At 36.4% G+C, this 18,960-nt stretch overlaps 1 protein-coding gene across 5 annotated transcripts in view; it reads left to right on the top strand.

The window, feature by feature from the left end:
• LOC117224200 (octopamine receptor beta-1R) overlaps positions 1 to 18,960 on the top strand; it is a 244,764-nt gene that overhangs the window by 145,473 nt on the left and 80,331 nt on the right. For 2 of the 5 annotated variants that reach the window (XM_033476959.2, XM_033476961.2), the window contains exon 1: positions 8,490 to 9,345. The exons of 2 other annotated variants lie outside the window; for them this stretch is intronic. The gene's annotated coding sequence lies outside the window, so the exon portion shown is untranslated. Of the gene's footprint in view, positions 1 to 8,489; positions 9,346 to 18,960 lie in introns of those variants that run through there. One more of the 5 variants, XM_033476962.2, reaches the window with a different exon arrangement.

Here is an 18,960-nt window from a genome sequence, read left to right as displayed (position 1 = left end):
ATTTAGTAATTCGGTGTGACGTATTTATCGAGCATTAACATAATTGAACCGCGCGCCCCGACCACTTGCCGGAAATTGTTTCAAGTTATTCCACGATGCAGCATATTCAAATTAACCCTTTGTGCCATACCGAACGACAATTTGATACGCGGACCTTTCGCTTAATCGAAATAGCTTAGTGCAACGGGAACTATAATTTTACACTCTACGATCAATAGCGTATTAATTATTGCGATCTAAATTCGATACGCGCCGACCATGCAGCATACAAATTATGCATATCAATTAGGACTTGGAGCTCCGCTGCGAACAAAATACAGTAAATTCTCGCTAATCGACGCTCAGCTTGGAAATAAAAATGAAGAATTCGAGAAAAGGAGATATCCGAAAATTATGATACTTTCAGGAAATGATTCCTGAGGCGATTTGAAGCAACTTTTTCCTTAGCGAAAATGCAATCCGCGGCTCCGTTTACGAGTTATTAACGAAAAACGTGGACCAATCGGAGAGCGAGTGCGACCGACGTTCCGCCCTCGCGGCCAATGCCACGCCGCATCGGCCGTCTAACGGAGCGTGAGGGCGGGGCATCAGGCGAGCTCGCCTCTCACTGGTCAGTGTTTTTCGCTGATAACTCGTGAACGAAGCCTCGTAGAACATTTTCGCTAAGGAAAAAGTTACTCCAAACGACCTCAGGAATCCCGATTTCCAGATTTCGAGACATTTTTGGTAAACCCTGAATATTATAGTTACCAATTCTCGAGAACCATATACAAGCGCGAATTAGGGCGAAATTACTGTACCTCTTCGAAATGCGAAAAAGTATAATTCTCAACGTCGTTAGTCTTTCATACGTCTCGCTGGCTGCGTTCTAGAAACCGAGGAGACGCGCACGGATACACTAATGACCGCGATTATATTTTCATACGTCACCGTCCAGAGAACTATAAAAATCGCGTTACTTACGAGCGCGATATAAATACCGTGAATAAAAGAGCAAGCGGGGCCGGGAAAGAAAACGAGCCGAAGATTAATGCATAGAAAAGAACGAGGCGCCGTATTGTAGTTTCGATCAATTAACGTCGCCGAGGTTCCATTAAAAGGGAACCACGCGGTACTACAGAGAACGTAATGGATCGCCGACGAACACTCTCCCGGGCATCGGTCATCTTCAACGCCATCGGCTCTCGAGGTCAACGGAATCGTTAAACGAGGGGCGCGCGCGAAAGATAAATAATTTCTTCCGCGGCCGCGCGGTCTTTGCCGGAGAGAGCAGGCCGACCAATTCTCGTTATTTCCTCGGCACTTCCGATTTTCTGCTTAAAGATCGCGTTACCCGCGGCGCCTGGCAGCGTCCAATATCCTCGAGGGTAACCTCACGGCTGGCTGGAAGCAAATCGCGACGACACGTTCTCAAAGCGAGTCGTCGCCGCTGCCGGAAGACTGTCAAGTAGACTCGAAAAAGAAAGGCAAGCTGCCGCCTTTCCCGGTACACGAAAGAACCACGCTGTAATCTCGACGTGACAGGAAAGAACCGCCCCTCGTCACCACCGGGAACGAAGCCGGGCCGAGAGTTTCACGATCATTTAGGGGTAAAAGTGAGGCGCAAGAAAACGTGTGCGCGGGCATCCGGATTTTTAACGAGCGAAAGCTTTTCTTGATTTTTCATATACCCCGGCCAGAGAAATGGATCACACGAATGGTGCATTACCGTTGTTTAAAACATTCGGAATTCTTTTAGATAATAATATTGTACGATAAATTGTCGTTAATTGTCTCTGAACTGAAGAAAAAATGGATAATTTGGGAAGAGGAAATGCGATTATTCTCGCGGCTCATTTTTATACTTGCCGATTGTCACAATTACAAATATTTTTTTAATTGTGGTCAGTAAAAAGTAGAATATTGTATATTATATATAAAATAGTATATTATATAGTAGTAATTTTTTAATAAATATAGTATAATAGTATATTAATAGTATATTAATAATATACTAATAATAGTATATTATATATATTGTATATAAAATAGTATACTGTATATTATTTAATTTCTGAGACAATATTATTGTAAACTATACTGTAAATCTTTGTGTGAAACAATACTTTTTCGTCGAGATTGCAAGGGGCGGACTTCTTCTTTTCTTTAATTATTTAATCAAATAGAAAACAGAACGACGTTCGAGATTTAGAAACTTCTAATTTTTTCATTATTTAAAACGCCACCTACTTAACCCTTTGCACACGACTGGCGACTCCGAGGCACCAATAAAAACTGTTACGTCACGTTTCAAAACAATTTTATTAATCAAATTTGCTTATGTTTAAAGAACTGTCGAAAGCGTAACTGTTGCACGAGTCACAAAATTCAATTGCATATGTTCGAAATGCATTAGGTTATATAAAATGGAAATACCATGGGTCAGGAAAATCATATTAAATTTTGCGTCAATTTGGCTTCGAGTGCAAAGGGTTGATCTGCCATGGAAGTATGAAATCCGCAGTTTATTATAAGCAACACGTTTTATTTTTATTTCCTTAATTCACATTTTAGCGTAGATTTTACGTGAATTAATACAATTTACATAAATTATAAATTATGCTCAAATAATTTAAAAAATTCCACTGTCTCGATTCTCCACTTTTTCTCATTAATCCTCTTCCCATAATATTCCTCAACCGTAGATAACCACGCGAAACTAACATTTCCCATGGAACTTCTAAAAATAACTATTTTTATCAAAATATTTCATATGGATTGATGGACACTTTTTTAATACGAAATATTTATAAGTCGACATTGCTTATCTCAAGCAACGACAGAAATGTTTCTTGTATTTTCTTTGCCACTTGATTCGCTTTCCCGAGGAATCCTAATCTATTTGCGAAAGGAGAATTGGGGTTTCTGTAAAGGGAAGCAATATTGACTCGAATTTCCGGCGAGCAAGTATATATATATATATAGATCTAAATATATATCTTTCATCTCGCAGAACAGATCGGAAACGCGGAGATAATATTATATTAATTACGGATCGGAGCTGCGACGCGCGTTTACATTGAATCGGCCAGCATATTTGTCCTAACGACGATCCTGTTTTCGCGGGCTCGTGTGGGACTCCAGCTGTTTTTGCGGGCTGGCCGGTCGAACCGGGGTTTTCCTAACGACCGATGGGACCAGGAAAATGCAGGGACACAATCGCGCCAACCCGAGGGACCAATGCGCCCTGACGATGCTGAGAATGTTGTGCTGTGCTTCAATATCACTCGCCTTAGCTCCCTCTTCTCGTTGCGCGTGTCTTCAGAATGATAAAATCGTTCCCACATACGCTGACTTATTAATCGCCGTACTCGACAGAATTTTTACGATTTTCCTGCGAGACTGATGAAAACAAAGATTTTGGATCTGAATTTTGTATTTGGTCATTTAATATTCAGAATCTGGTTCCGTGTATCTTCAGTGCTAGTAGTTCGTAGTTCTCCCTTCATTTTGTGTGTGTGTGTGTGCACACGTTTACTATAGTATAATAATCAGTATAGACTTTCGGTTTTTTTTTCTTTGGAATAAAGCAAAAGCAAATTTTGCATCTCAATTTCATATTTTATTGTTTAATATTTGAGCTCGGATTATATGTTATTACAGTGCTATTTCTCGTGTAATATTCGTAAATGTTCTTAAATGTTCTTAAATATTCTTAAATGTTCTTCGATATTCTTCAATATTCATCAATATTCTTCAATATTCTTCAATATTCTTAAGTATTCTTCTTGAATATTCTTAAATATTCTTCAATATTCTTCAATATTCTTAAGTATTCTTCAATATTCTTCAATATTCTTCAATATTCTTCAATATTCTTAGGTATTTGTCTTGAATATTTTTAAATATTTTTAAATATTCTTAAATATTCTTCAATATTCTTCAATATTTTTCAATATTCTTCAATATTCTTCAATATTCTTAGGTATTTGTCTTGAATATTTTTAAATATTCTTAAATATTCTTCAATATTCTTCAATATTTTTCAATATTCTTCAATATTTTTCAATATTCTTCAATATTCTTCAATATTCTTCAATATCCTTAAGTATTTGTCTTGAATATTCTTCAATATTCTTCAATATTCTTAAATATTCTTCAATATTCTTCAATATGCTTAAATATTCTTCAATATTCTTCAATATTCTTAAATATTCTTCAATATTCTTCAATATGCTTAAATATTCTTCAATATTCTTCAATATTCTTAAATATTCTTCAATATTCTTCAATATGCTTAAATATTCTTCAATATTCTTCAATATCCTTAAATATTCTTCAATATTCTTAAGTATTCTTCAATATTCTTAAGTATTCTTCTCAAATATTCTTCAATATTCTTCAATATTCTTTTAACTATTCTTTTTGAATATTCTTAAACATTCTCAAATATTCTTAAGAAATATTGAACTCGCAAAATAAATCCAGCGCGTCTTCCTAGCCCTTTATTAACAACTTTAACATTAATTATCTCAAAAACCATAACCCCCCATCTGCCCCCAAAACCGGATATCAAAAGTATCAAAAAGTAAGCTTCGAGCCTGAGAACCACTCCGTCTAAATTAAATACTTCAATTATTCAATGAAATGTTTCACATCGTCGAGAGACGCGACGGACAAAGCGTCACAGGAACGGTTTGCCAAAAAACAGCTCACGAATGGTCTATATATGACCTACGTTTGCATAACATTCTTTTCTTACTTCGTACCATAGAATGCGCTAACAAAGTTTGAACATTAAAACCTGGGACACCCTGTACAGCGTCAGGGAGATGCTCGGTGCTCTATAATTCAGCGTTGCTTCTTCTCGCCTGTATTAAAGTTGCCGACACTAAGGTTCCCCGCGGAACGTCTTCGATTCCCACGGACTGTCATTTGTTTCTGAATTCGTGCCGCAGTTTTCTCGGCCGTGTTCGACCTGTGGCCTGTAATTTTCCAGCTCGGCGCTACGGTAGATTGAGAGCCGGGGATGAAGAATTGCAGGAATTGTGCCGTCGGCGATAGGAAGTGGCGAGAAATAGGGATGGAAGTAATCGTAACATTGTTTAAGACGGTTTTCGAGAGACCGTTTCAATCTCGTTGCTCATTTTCCAGCGACACGTAATCCTTTTGTTCGGTAACCATTGCGGGACGGCGCTGCGAAACGAGGAACGATGGTGTCCGAAACATTTTGTGGGATTCTTTCGAGGTGCAGAAATCAGAATCAAGTGTAACGTAATTCTTTTCTTTTAATAATTTTGATCATTTGGAATTAGGACGCCAATATTACTATTATTATTACATTATTATTATTATTATATTATCATAATTTATTAATATTATATTATATTATATTATATTATATTATATTATATTATATTATATTATATTATATTATATTATATTATATTATATTATATTATATTATATTATATTATATTATATTATATTATATCATATTATATTATATTATAATATATTATATTATATTTCATTAATTTATTAATTACTAGTATTATATTTATAATATTGTATTATCTTATATTATTATTATTATATTATTATTGATTCCTTTGAATGTTCTCACTGCTTTTTCAGCCACTCATTTTTGCCATAAATGCGTTAAATCCGTAGCTTAATTATTATACTATACTTAGAGAGAGTATATTACTATTATACTATATATTATACTATACTTATAGAGACTTATATTCTACTTATATTATATTATATTATATTGTATTGTATTGTATTGTACTGTACTGTATTGTATTATATATTATATTATACTATTATATTATACAATATTATACTTATTTAAATTTTGATCTAACAATTAGAGAGAATTTACTGTATTTTTATTTCCCGATGCATCAGCTGTTTATTCTCGATGTAGCAAATCTGCTTACGAACGTACAAAAGAAAAAGAAGTATAACAATTAAAAGTGAAATTACACATATATATAATATTCGTTCCTCGAATTTCTCGTACGACTGGTTTCTTTAACAGAGCATCGACAACAAAGCTCATGGACGTACACAATGGTATAAACAACGTATCCGTAATAGTGTATCATAATACACACAATACTCCGTACAATGCTGAAAAGAACAGCAAAACAATTGGGGGGAAAAAAGAGGTAATATAAACCGCGCACTTTATTTGCCCTTGTTCTCGAGTTACGGTTCTGTTTTTGTGTATCAAACTAGGCTAGCCTAATCGATTTCGCCGGACAGTTTCTCTGTTGAAATCGATGTCTTGTCTTCTCGGGAAGTGAATTTTTCGACGTCGCTTGCATGTTACCACCGTCCCCCTCCCCCTCACCCCACAACGATGCAATTTTAAGAAAATGTAATCCGTCGAATTGTAAGATTGACGGAGATATGTTACGCTAATTGTGATCGTGACGACAGTATACGTTAAAGAGAACTGTGTATCACGCGGTCGCTAATGAATTCGCTCGGCGAAAGAAAATTTCCAAGCGCGTCGCGCCATCGAAGATGATAAAAAAACATCATGCGCGGCGTGCGGATTGTGTTCTAGTTCTTTCTTTTTTACGGGAATACCAAATATCGAGCGGTCAACATTTAATATTTAAATTTAATATTTTATATGTCTAAATCTAAACTAAATCTTGCAATTTAATATGTAATATATAACAGTCAATATTCAACATTTACAATTCCATATTTGATATGTAATAATCAGTGTTATATAGTAAATGACATATCAAATATTAAATTTGAATATTAAATGTTGACTATTAAATAGAAAATATTAAATGGTAATACTGATCATTGACCATATATATATTGCATATCAAATATTAAATTTTAACATTGAATGTTGACTATTGAATAGAAGATATATTAAATGGTAATATTGATTATTGACCATATTACATATCAAATATTAAATTACAATATTGAATATTGCTAATTGCTAATTCAATATTGCGTATTGAATATTGCTAATTGCTAATTCGATATTAAATATTGAATATTGCTAATTGCTAATTCGATATTAAATATTGAATATTGCTAAAAATTAATATTGCTAGTGATAATGTAAACATTATTAATATTAATTAATAATAATATCACTTATATTTAACTGTGATTAACATATGCCTACAATTGGTATTCTGATAACTAGATTAATTTTCCTCCTTCTTCACATTGCATTTTCATTGCATTTTCATTGCATTTCATCATTGCATCTATCATTTTACCATTAATTATTTATCATTTGCCTTTCATCTATTCATTAATAATCACGCGATTCCAACAAACAAAAATATTGAACATTCATCAGCACTGTGCCTACATCCTTTCGTAACAAACCGTAATAAACTAACTGTAAATATGCACACGAATGTAAAGGAGGCTGTCTTCACTCGCTTTCAAATCCATTATCTGTACTCCGATATAATCAAACACCACACATACACACACACCTCGCCAACAACTGATCAAGAACAGTATCCAGCGCGACCCAAAAGGAACCATCAAGATTTTTCTACCAACCGAACAATTCCTCATCTGTCAAGCTTCTCCAAAAACTCCATCGAAGAGATCCCCCTCGCAGATAAATTTTTCAGCAACCGAATAAGTCACTCGGTTATTTCCGCTCGCCTCGGTCATTTCTCGCGGCCGCTCTTCATTATTTCTACGTGTCTCCCGCCCACGGATGAAGTGGGTCTCGCATGTTGTGCAGTGCCCCCGTAAAAGAAAGCTGCGAGTCGAAAAGCTTAGGACTCGCATGAAGAAGCGCTCGAGGAGGCAGAGGCCTCGGAAAAGAGTTGGAACCGAGGCGCGGGGCTCTCTGTCGAGACTGGAAGAAAGAGAGAGGTTGCAAAGATGAAAGAGGAAGAGAGAGAGAGAGAGAAAAAGAGGCAGCAAAGACGAAAGAGAAAGAGATAGGAAGAGAGAGAAAAAGAGAGACAGAGAGAGAAAGAGGGAGAGAAAGTGCGCGCTAGAGGGAGAGCACGAGAGAGAGCGCGAGAGAGAGAGCGCTAGAGAGGGAGTGCGAGAGAGAGAGCGCGAGAGAGAGAGCGCGCTAGGGGGAGAGCGCGCGAGAGAGAGTGCACTAGAAAGAGAGCGCTAGAGAGAGAGCGCGCTAGGGGGAGAGCGCGCGAGAGAGAGTGCACTAGAAAGAGAGCGCGAGAGAGAGAGAGTGCTTGGGGGAGAGCGCGCTAGAGAGATCGCGAGAGAGAGCGCGCGAGAGAGAAAGCTCGCGAGAGAAAGAGAGCACAAGAGAAAGAGAGCGCGAGAGAGAAAGAGAGCGCGAGAAAGAGAGCGCGAGTGACTAAGAGAGAATCCTCTCTCTCTCTCTCTCTCTCTCTCTCTCTCTATCTCTCTAGAGGGAGAGATAGGCAGCAAAGACGAGAGTGACTAACAACACTCGTGGACAGAGGAGGACCGACATGTCGCGAGCATGAGGGGGAGAGCCGCGGCGCCACGGTTCGTCGCGACGCTCAGTCTACCGGCGTCGTCCGTGCAAACGCGTCGAACGCGGATTGTCGATGGAAATCGCGCGTGGCATCCAACCCCGCATGGTTGCACATGGTTCCGCGCCGTCCACTCGCAACAAGGAGTTCCTCTCGTCGGCTGAAATCCGTCACCGGAGCAATCCGACATTCAAAATTCGACAGCGCTCGCCTCCTCGCAACTGCGATGTCGCGATCAGAACAGTCGTGAGCCTTAAATCGGGCCCTGTTGTTAGAAGCTGTGCTCAGAGCGATGTTACATGCGAAAATGTTCGGGAGAAGTTTCGCTCGGCGTCCCTGGGCAACGCGGAACCAGTGGACTCTGATTGGAAATTAAGTTCTGCTGCGAGGAATCGCGTTCGAAGTCGTTCCAACAAGTTCCGGTTTGTTGACACGTTCGTTCCAGCGTGCTCGAGACAATTGGAACCAGTGTCTTTTTAATTGTATTGGGAGAAATTGTGTTCACGAGTGTCTTGAATGAGCAAGCTTCGACGTTGAGCTTCGTTGGAGGAATAAATTATTTGTGCGCGAAATAATTTTGTAGCGAGAACTTCAGCTTTAAAGGACTCTGGTTTGGTGCATCGTGAAAGGTGTGACGCAAAGTGTACGTTCGAATCCTAAAAAGTTCTGAGAATTCTAAGGAATTGGGCCCGTAACGCGGTCCCAAAATTTCTGTCTGCTGGAAGCGGTGCGCGAAGTTTGGGATCATTGAAGATCGGTACGAGTTTTTCGGGGGAAATTTTTAGCTGCCCTGCGATTGCGGACGTGGAGTTCGAGCCACCGTGTGCGTTTGATGGTGTTCGTGTCACCTGCTGGCGATTTCGATGCTGGTTGTCTGGTAATTCGCGATTCAAGGCTGACAAAGAAGCAGCCATTAGCCGGGAAGAGAATTAAGGAAACGGTTTTTGGGAGCGGGGTTGGACGACGTTTGTGCGATTAGCGCTGCCGTTTGGGAAGTGAATATTCTGAATACGTGGGGGAGCGAACCCTCCTGAAGGGCAAGTTTATTATCGCGTAAATAAAGTTTCGACAAAAGCATTGAAACTGCGAACCACTTAGACGGTCCCGTAGAGACCCGGAGCTCGAAGCTTACTTTGCCAACTTTCTGTCGACCATGACTTAATTGTCTGAATTCTCTCGCTCACGATCGAGGACCGTTCCTTGAAATATATCGGAGCTAGCTTAAAATTGTTTCTCGCCTAGTTGAGCACCGAATAATCAATAAATATCTCCACTGTTACTGGCGGATGATTTTGGTTCATTCGAGAAATTCATTTGGTGTATAGTAAAAACAGAATTATTTTATAACAGAGGGAGACCAATTATTCAAAATTGATATATTAAAAATAATTTCGGTGATCTGCTAGAGTGAGGAAAATAACGAAGACTAAAAACATTATCTTAGAAAATATTGGACAATATTAGACGACATTAGACAATATTTGAAAATATTATAAAATATTAGACAATATTTGAAAATATTATAAAATATTAGACAATATTAGACAATATATTTGAAAATATTATAAAATATTAGACAATATTTGAAAATATTATAAAATATTAGACAATATTAGACAATATATTTGAAAATATTATAAAATATTAGACAATATTTGAAAATATTATAAAATATTAGACAATATTAGACAATATATTTGAAAATATTATAAAATATTAGACAATATTTGAAAATATTATAAAATATTAGACAATATTTGAAAATATTATAAAATATTAGACAATATTTGAAAATATTATAAAATATTAGACAATATTTGAAAATATTATAAAATATTAGGAAATTGTGGAAAATATTAGAAAATATTAAAAATATATTAAAAAATATTAAAAAATGTTAGGAAATATTAGGAAATATTAGGAAATATTAGAAAATTTTAGAAAATATTAAAAAATATTAGAACGTATTAGAAAAAATTCTAAACATACTTAATATTACAATGAAAATATCGAATCGATAGGACAAGAATTTTTACAAATTCCAACTTTTAAAATAATTTGATATTGCCCTGAATTGAAGCGCCAATTTTTGTATAACATTGCTCTACCTATGATTACAATCACTTTCGAAGAATCGCATATCCAATCTGCCTTTATTTTTCGTGTAAACGTCAACAATCCTGCGTCAACGTTTCCAAAGATTTATGTCTTGGAAAATTGGGAAACACCGCGCTCGTGTTTTCCAACAGAAAAAATCGTCAGCGAAAAAGCTTGCGTTCTCTAAATGGAAATACCGGATATTCATGCTAATTCCGCGGTTTTATGGACTGATTTGCAAAAATAGAAATTCAATGGAAATCCGCGCGTGTCTTATGCGGGATTTCGTGTGACGGAGCCGATACAAAAACTGTTCTCCGAGCTCCAATCGGATTCATCATTTTCGCCTGATCTGCATACCGGTTTGCGCTGCTACAAGTGCACGGAATCTTCGTTCCGGTGACACGTTTTTTTTTCGTATCTAATACTTTTTTTCACCCGCGGTATGTTTTGTGCCCACGTGTAGATCATGAACCCTGCACACGCGGTTTTTACGTGCAACGTAGACCGATTGTTCAAAGTCGATCTGCATCGGAATCAGTCGAATCCGATTATGAACTCGTCGTTAATCGTGCGATTGATCGAACGCTTCGTCGAAAGGACGATTGTTCGTCCAGAAATCCGCGATGCTAATTAACCCTTTGCGGTCGGAGCTATTTTAATTCGAAATCCGAAAGATGCTTTCCGATCTGCGGCATTTTTATTTCACACGATTCTGTGCAGTTTATGCATAATTATTATTATATTATTATATATATTATTTTATTATATATTAATAATATTATAATTTAAATTATATATATTAATAATAATAATTATATATATAATAATAATAATTATATATATTAATAATAATAATTATATATATATAATAATAATAATAATAATATATATATAATATATATAATTATTATTATTATATAATTATATTATATTTCTTGCCTACTGGCAAGTACAATAATTACAATTATTTCGAAAAATAGTGTAACAATTTTTAATGCCGCCTCGGATTCGCCACTCGAGCGCAAAGGGTTAATCGACCGAATTATTGCTTGCTCGCGCATCCGCGACAAGAATGAACGAACGTTAATTCCGAAAAAGTTCCAACATCAAAATTGATCGATGCCCGCGCGTTAAATTAAATCGGGCCCCCTTAATTTATAATCTTGCGACATTATTGTTACAATCGTTCCCATTGTTCGACAAATTATTCGAGCGCGCGACGAACGCTTTCGTCCGCCGTGCAGCGTCACCGTCGAGGCCCGGTTACGAAATAAGAAGGGCACAAATCACTGCCAGGTGTGGACGAGCCGAATAAATTACACCTCCGGCATAATCAATTCACGCGACCGTGTTATTAACGGGAAATGATACGGCGAACTCGCCCCGACTCTTACTTATCATCTCCAGAAATTTTTGCTCGTGGACACGTTATTAGCTTAATCGACGTAAAAGCACCTATTAGCCGGGCCGCGCACGAATTTCTGATTTACAATTACCGTTCGAGGTTTTTAACGAGCCAGCTCGGCTCAATCGAGAAGTCGAACACAAATTACAACTTGGACAAAAAAACGCAGAACTGTCGGAGAACTGTCGTTCTCTGTTCCTCCAATTCCACGATTTTTAGGATGACTTTGAAGCAGATTTTTGATGCGAGAGAGAGAGAGAGGGAGGGAGAGAGAGAACACGAAAGAGAGAGAGAGGAAGAGTGAGTGCGCGAGAGAGAGCGCGCTAGGCGGAGAGCGCGCGCTAGGGGGACAGCGCGAGAGAGAAATCTCGCGAGAGAGAGAACGCGAGAGAAAGGGAGCGCGAGAGAGAAATCTCGCGAGAGAGAGAACGCGAGAGAAAGGGAGCGCGAGAGAGAAATCTCGCGAGAGAGAGAACGCGAGAGAAAGAGAGCGCGAGAGAGAAATCTCGCGAGAGAGAGAACGCGAGAGAAAGAGAGCGCGAGAGAGAAATCTCGCGAGAGAGAGAACGCGAGAGAAAGAGAGCGCGAGAGAGAAATCTCGCGAGAGAGAGAACGCGAGAGAAAGAGAGCGCGAGAGAGAAATCTCATGAGAGAGAGAACGCGAGAGAAAGAGAGCGCGAGAGAGAAATCTCGCGAGAGAGAGAACGCGAGAGAAAGAGAGCGCGAGAGAGAAATCTCGCGAGAGAGAGAACGCGAGAGAAAGAGAGCGCGAGAGAGAAATCTCATGAGAGAGAGAACGCGAGAGAAAGAGAGCGCCAGAGAGAAATCTCGCGAGAGAAAGAGAGCGCGAGAGAGAAATCTCGCGAGAGAGAGAGAGAGAGTGCGCGAGAGAGAAAGCTCGCGAGAGAGAGAAAGAGAGAGAGGGAGAAAGAAAGAAAGAGAGAGAGAAAGAGAGGGAGGGAGAGAGAGAAAGAGAGAGAGAAAGAGGGAGAAAGAACGTAGAAATGATACGAAACGCGTGCAGCGCGAATATTTATTTTTATGACAATATTGCGCTCGACTTTCACGCGTTCTACCAGATGAAAACTCGCGTGTTCTCTCGTTTTGGGCACCGTGAAACGTTTAATTCTTTCCTGTGCGCGCTGCGACACGTGCTTCTTTTTACGATGCGGCGCAAACGAAACAGCAAATGGGATTCATAACGCAAAATCGGGAGAAACGGAATTGGGGCGAGCAAAATTGCGAGAAGCGAAATTGGAAAAACAAAATTGGGAGAGAGATGAGAGTGGGAGAAGCCAAAAATGGAAAAAAGCAAAAAGAAGTAGAAAAGAATCTAAAAAGAAGAAGATATAAAATAGAGGATAGAGACAGAAATAACAAAACTGAGAAAAATGGGAAAAAGATAAATTAATTGTAGACTAATGATACGTGAACTAATGTGCAATGTTTTTAAGCTTATTCTGCAAAAGAGGTTGTAATTTTTAACACTAGATTTTCGTTTATTAGATCAATCACTGATTTTTTAATTTACGATCATTCGTATCGAAAACATCCATTCAATTAAAATATTTATTCAATTTATATGTTACTTACAGCAAATGTTATCAATAACGCTTGTTAAAAATCAGAATAAACGTCTCATTGTTGCTATTACAAACTACCATAACCTGTTTTTTGTGCTCCGTAAATCTAGCGTTAACGCGAAAATTCAAAGCAGAGAAAACATTCAAAGTTCAATAAATTTAACAGAAAGAAATTAAGAAATGAAATTAATTTCGTGGTAATTTTTGGGTTCCATTTCTGGCACTTGACGCGTCGATCAAGTCGATAATTAATTGAGTCGTGGATAATTTCGTTTTTCGTCCTCTCGTTCTTCGATTCAGCCGCAGCGTGCGCGGCGCGGCGGCGGGAAAAATGCTCGCGAAACATCCCGCCCGGTTTTCCTTCGCTCCGGCGAGAGAAGAATGCCCTTTTCCGATACGCTGGCGACACTTTCGGAGAACCGATGCCAAAGCGGAGACCTGGCAAGAGGCTCCGGTTGGCGCGGCCAGCCAATAAAACCAGCCGTTTGTCGCGCGATTCGTGGAAAAATTCATGCGTGCCGCCGTGCTGCGCTCGCTCTAGAAACGCTGCTTCTCGGGGAAACTTTGCTGACGTGTGTGGGAAAAATGACGCGAGTAAACGATCGTCGAGTTCGGCTTCCTTTTTGTTACGGTGCTCCCTCGCCGCGGATTTACGTAACGCCGCATAATGGTGTCGAACCGCTGAAATAACCGGGCAAAGTTTCGTGTCGCTGCTCTTTCGCTGGATTCGTCGTTCGACATTGTTGCGATCTTCTGTCACATCGCGGTAGCTTCTGGTCCATTATTCCTGGAAGAATCTCATAACCGGGATCGAAAAGATTCTGAAAATGACCGAGTCGTATTATTGGATTGCGACGGAAGCGATAACAAAATATAATAACAACGACATAAGAAAGTGTAATAAAATATATGATATATAATATGTAACAAAATAAAATAATAGTATTATATATAATACAAGAACAAAGACATAACGAAGTATAATAAAATATATAATATATGTAACAAAATAAAATAATAATATTATATATAATACAATAACAAAGACATAACGAAGTATAATAAAATATATAATATATGTAACAAAATAAAATAATATTATATATATAGTATAATAACAAAGACATAACGAAGTATAATAAAATATATAATATATAACAAAATAAAATAATAATTTTAATATATAATATAATAACAAAGACATAACGAAGTATAATAAGATATATAATATATAATATGTAACAAAATAAAATGATAATTTTAATATATAAGGAAATAAAATTACAAAGACATAAGAAGAATTGAGCAATATTGTTGCACTATCTTCTACTTGACAGAATTGTTAATTGCGGCGCGATCTCGTTTTATTTAATTTCCATTTATTAGAATCGTCTTGGAACATTTTCATTTTGCACAAATATCCGCAGCCTGTGTAAATACAGTCAATAAAAACGAGCAAGGCTCGAATAATCGTATCTCCTCTTCCCACTAGCTTCATAGTTTCATATTGTTCATTATTTATCGTAGATAACCGATTCAGTATGTCGAGTGAATCATTTCCTACCAGCATTTTCCACCATTTGTGACTGTCAAGTTCAATGCAAATATAAATTTTCGTAAACGGATTCGTAAAATGTTTAGAATTATTTATTTTACTGTTATATATACGATTTTTTATTGTACGATTTATTATATTTGTTATCGTATATTTATTATACGATTTATTATATTTATTATATATATTTATTATTATTATTTATTATATATATATATATATATATATATATATATATATATATATATATATATTTATTGTCGTATATTTATTATACGACTATATATATTTATTATATTTATTATATATATTTATTATCGTATATTAATTATACAATTATATAATTATTATATACGATTATGACAATCGCGTCTTCTCTTCCCAAATTGTCAATTTTCGTGCGCAATCTGTGCACAATTAATTACGGAGAATTTACTGTACAGTGTTCTATTAGCTTCGCTTATTAAACTGATGTATTCCACAATTAAAAGTCGAAAAAGCGTAATCACATCTTCGCAATACTTTGTATTTTCGACCGGTCGTTTTTATCGGTCACGCAGAAGCGGGGAACCGAGAACCGAGAAATAACAGTGGGATATGAAACGAATATAATATCGGTTCTTCGGAACCGAGAACCGAAACCAATACGCTTCTCCATAACTGTATCGATATATCGTAGCTGTTCCCATCGCCAACTGACTGAATTATTTGTGTTCAACGACAGAAAGTTGAATAACTTCACGGATAATCGAACATTATTTTTAGGATTCAGCAGAATACGAAGGTCGCATTAGCACATTACGTCGTATGAGCGAGCGACGTACGGTTCGTGACGACCGAGCTGCAGTGTTTTTTCGTAAACAAAGTGAAATTAATTTTATGCACGCTTTTATTTAAAGTCATATATAGCGGCATTCGTATTCAGGAAATCGGTGACTCTTCGTTTTCATATCTTCCCGATCGCCTTTACGTTGGCTCTATTAAAACAACAAAACACGAATTTAATATTTATCGCGCATATTTATTATTTATATTATCGTTTATACATATTCGAGCGTTCGATGTGGAACGAACGACTTTTTTAATTGACGACGAGAGAGCAAACGCGACGACGGTAGACGCCGTGTTCGAAGGAAACGTGCACGTGGAAATGAAAATCATTGCCTTTTTACGAAGCACGGAATAAGAAAATTTCACGCTGATTTAAATTTCCTGGCGATCTCTAATGCAAAACAATGCATTAGAGACAATACATTATCTTCTATTTAGTGGCGAGACAAAAGCATCCAACGTTTCGGGAAAATCTTTCGAAATGTTCTCTTACACGGCCGAAAAGCGAACACTTTTGTGATATTTCTAAAAACGCACGTGCAATTCCATTTTCCAATTTTCAACGTGCACAGAACGAACTTTTTGAAACATTCGCTCGGATCAAAGATTTGCCGCAGTGGGTGCTGGTAGAAAAGCTATTCGCTTTTGAAAATGAGAATGAATGGAGCATTCATTCATTGTTTTCATTCAGTGTTTAAAATGGTATTTATAGAATAGTATTAAATGTAAAACTGCGTTTTGAAATGTCGATCGGTAAACGGATATTTTAATTTAGATCGTGCGCGTATCATTGAAATAATTAATTCGTTGTAACAAATTTTCAAGATAATATATCAAATAGTATTTCATTCGAGAAACTCTGAAAATACGTGTGGCATAGTTCGGAATATTTTGTTCACTTAATTTATCTATTCCACTAAATTGTAGTACAAAATTTATTTTGTTAAACTAAAAAGTACGATATACTTTTCATTTTGCATTATAAAAGTGCATGAAAGATGCACTTTGTTGCACGCGAATAACTATATTTAAAAAGATAGTAAATATTATTTGTTTTTCTATGTTTCATGCTATTAAAATAAAAATTACTTTACTTTATGTTTTAGGTTATCAAAATGAAATCTCTTTATTTCATGTTTCCTCTGTGAATTATCAATATAGAATATTTTATCTACTGAAATTTTCTGTCCTGCTCGAACTGTTATTTTATTATTATATATTATTTTGAACTATTATTTTATTATTATATATTATTCTGAACTATTATTTTATTATTATATACTATTTTGAACTATTATTTTATTATTATATATTATTCTGAACTATTATTTTATTATTACATATTATTTTGAACTATTATTTTATTATTATATATTATTCTGAACTATTATTTTATTATTATATACTATTTTGAACTATTATTTTATTATTATATATTATTCTGAACTATTATTTTATTATTATATATTATTCTGAACTATTATTTTATTATTATATACTATTTTGAACTATTATTTTATTATTATATATTATTCTGAACTATTATTTTATTATTATATATTATTTTGAACTATTATTTATTACTATATATTATTTTGAACTATTATTTTATTATTATATATTATTCTGAACCATTATTTTATTATTATGTATTATTCTGAACTATTATTTTATTATTATATATTATTTTGAACTATTATTTATTACTATATATTATTTTGAACTATTATTTTATTATTATATATTATTCTGAACCATTATTTTATTATTATATATTATTCTAAACTATTATTTTATTATTATATATTATTTTGAACTATTATTTATTACTATATATTATTTTGAACTATTATTTTATTATTACATATTATTTTAAACTATTAATTATTACTATATATTATTTCACTATTATATATTATTTCGAACGGTTATTTGAATCATTCAATTATGAATAATGAAACGATCAATGAAATATGTTCCCCATAAATATTATCCAGCTGCGGTAGCATTTCGATCGTGAATCTGGCCGCGATTCTATCGCGCGTATGGTCTTAATCCTGGATCAGTGTCCACCGGTGGCTGACACTCGAAACGGAGAACTTGCCACTCGATAAGCGAGATTAATATTGGTAACCGAGAGAGTTTAACGGAGAGTAAACCGTGTGACAGATGCCGACACGTAGTACGACGATTACGCAATGCGGCTCTTTATTTTCCAACAAGTTCGCCGTTTGATCATCGGCAAGGACGGTTCCGCTTAATTCATTGCCAGGAAGACGGGAACTGTCTCTCCCCGTCTCTGCGTGCGTAACGGCATCATCGAGAAAACAGATCCGCGAACTTCATTGTTAACCTCTTTATTAGCCGACCGATCCTCGCTGATTCCCGTCTCCGCTTGCGTCCGATTAAACGGAGAACGGAGCGTACGCGCCGAGATCACCTTGGAAAAATGATTTTCTATTTCCGATTCGCGCGGATTTTCTATTCCCGATTCGCGCGGATTTTCCATTCCCTATTTACACGGGTTTTCTATTCCCGAGGATTTTTTATTCCCGATTCACGCGGATTTTCCATTCCCGAGGATTTTCTATTCCCGATTCACGCGGATTTTCCATTCCCGAGCATTTTCTACTCCCGATTCACGCGGATTTTCCATTCCTAATTCACGCGGATTTTCTATTCCCGAGCATTTTCTACTCCCGATTCACGCGGATTTTCCATTCCTAATTCACGCGGATTTTTCATTCCCGATTCACGCGGATTTTCCATTCCTAATTCACGCGGATTTTCTATTCCCGAGCATTTTCTACTCCCGATTCACGCGGATTTTCTATTCACGCGGATTTTCCATTCCTAATTCACGCGGATTTTCCATTCCCGAGCATTTTCTACTCCCGATTCACGCGGATTTTCTATTCACGCGGATTTTCCATTCCTAATTCACGCGGATTTTCTATTCCCGATTCACGCGGATTTTCCATTCCTAATTCACGCGGATTTTCTATTCCCGAGCATTTT

This window comes from Megalopta genalis, chromosome 13 (genome assembly GCF_051020955.1).
Source record: "Megalopta genalis isolate 19385.01 chromosome 13, iyMegGena1_principal, whole genome shotgun sequence".
NCBI lineage: Eukaryota > Metazoa > Arthropoda > Insecta > Hymenoptera > Halictidae > Megalopta > Megalopta genalis.
The sequence above is the reverse complement of the archived record's forward strand: the minus strand, read 5'-3'. Positions and strand labels throughout refer to the sequence as shown.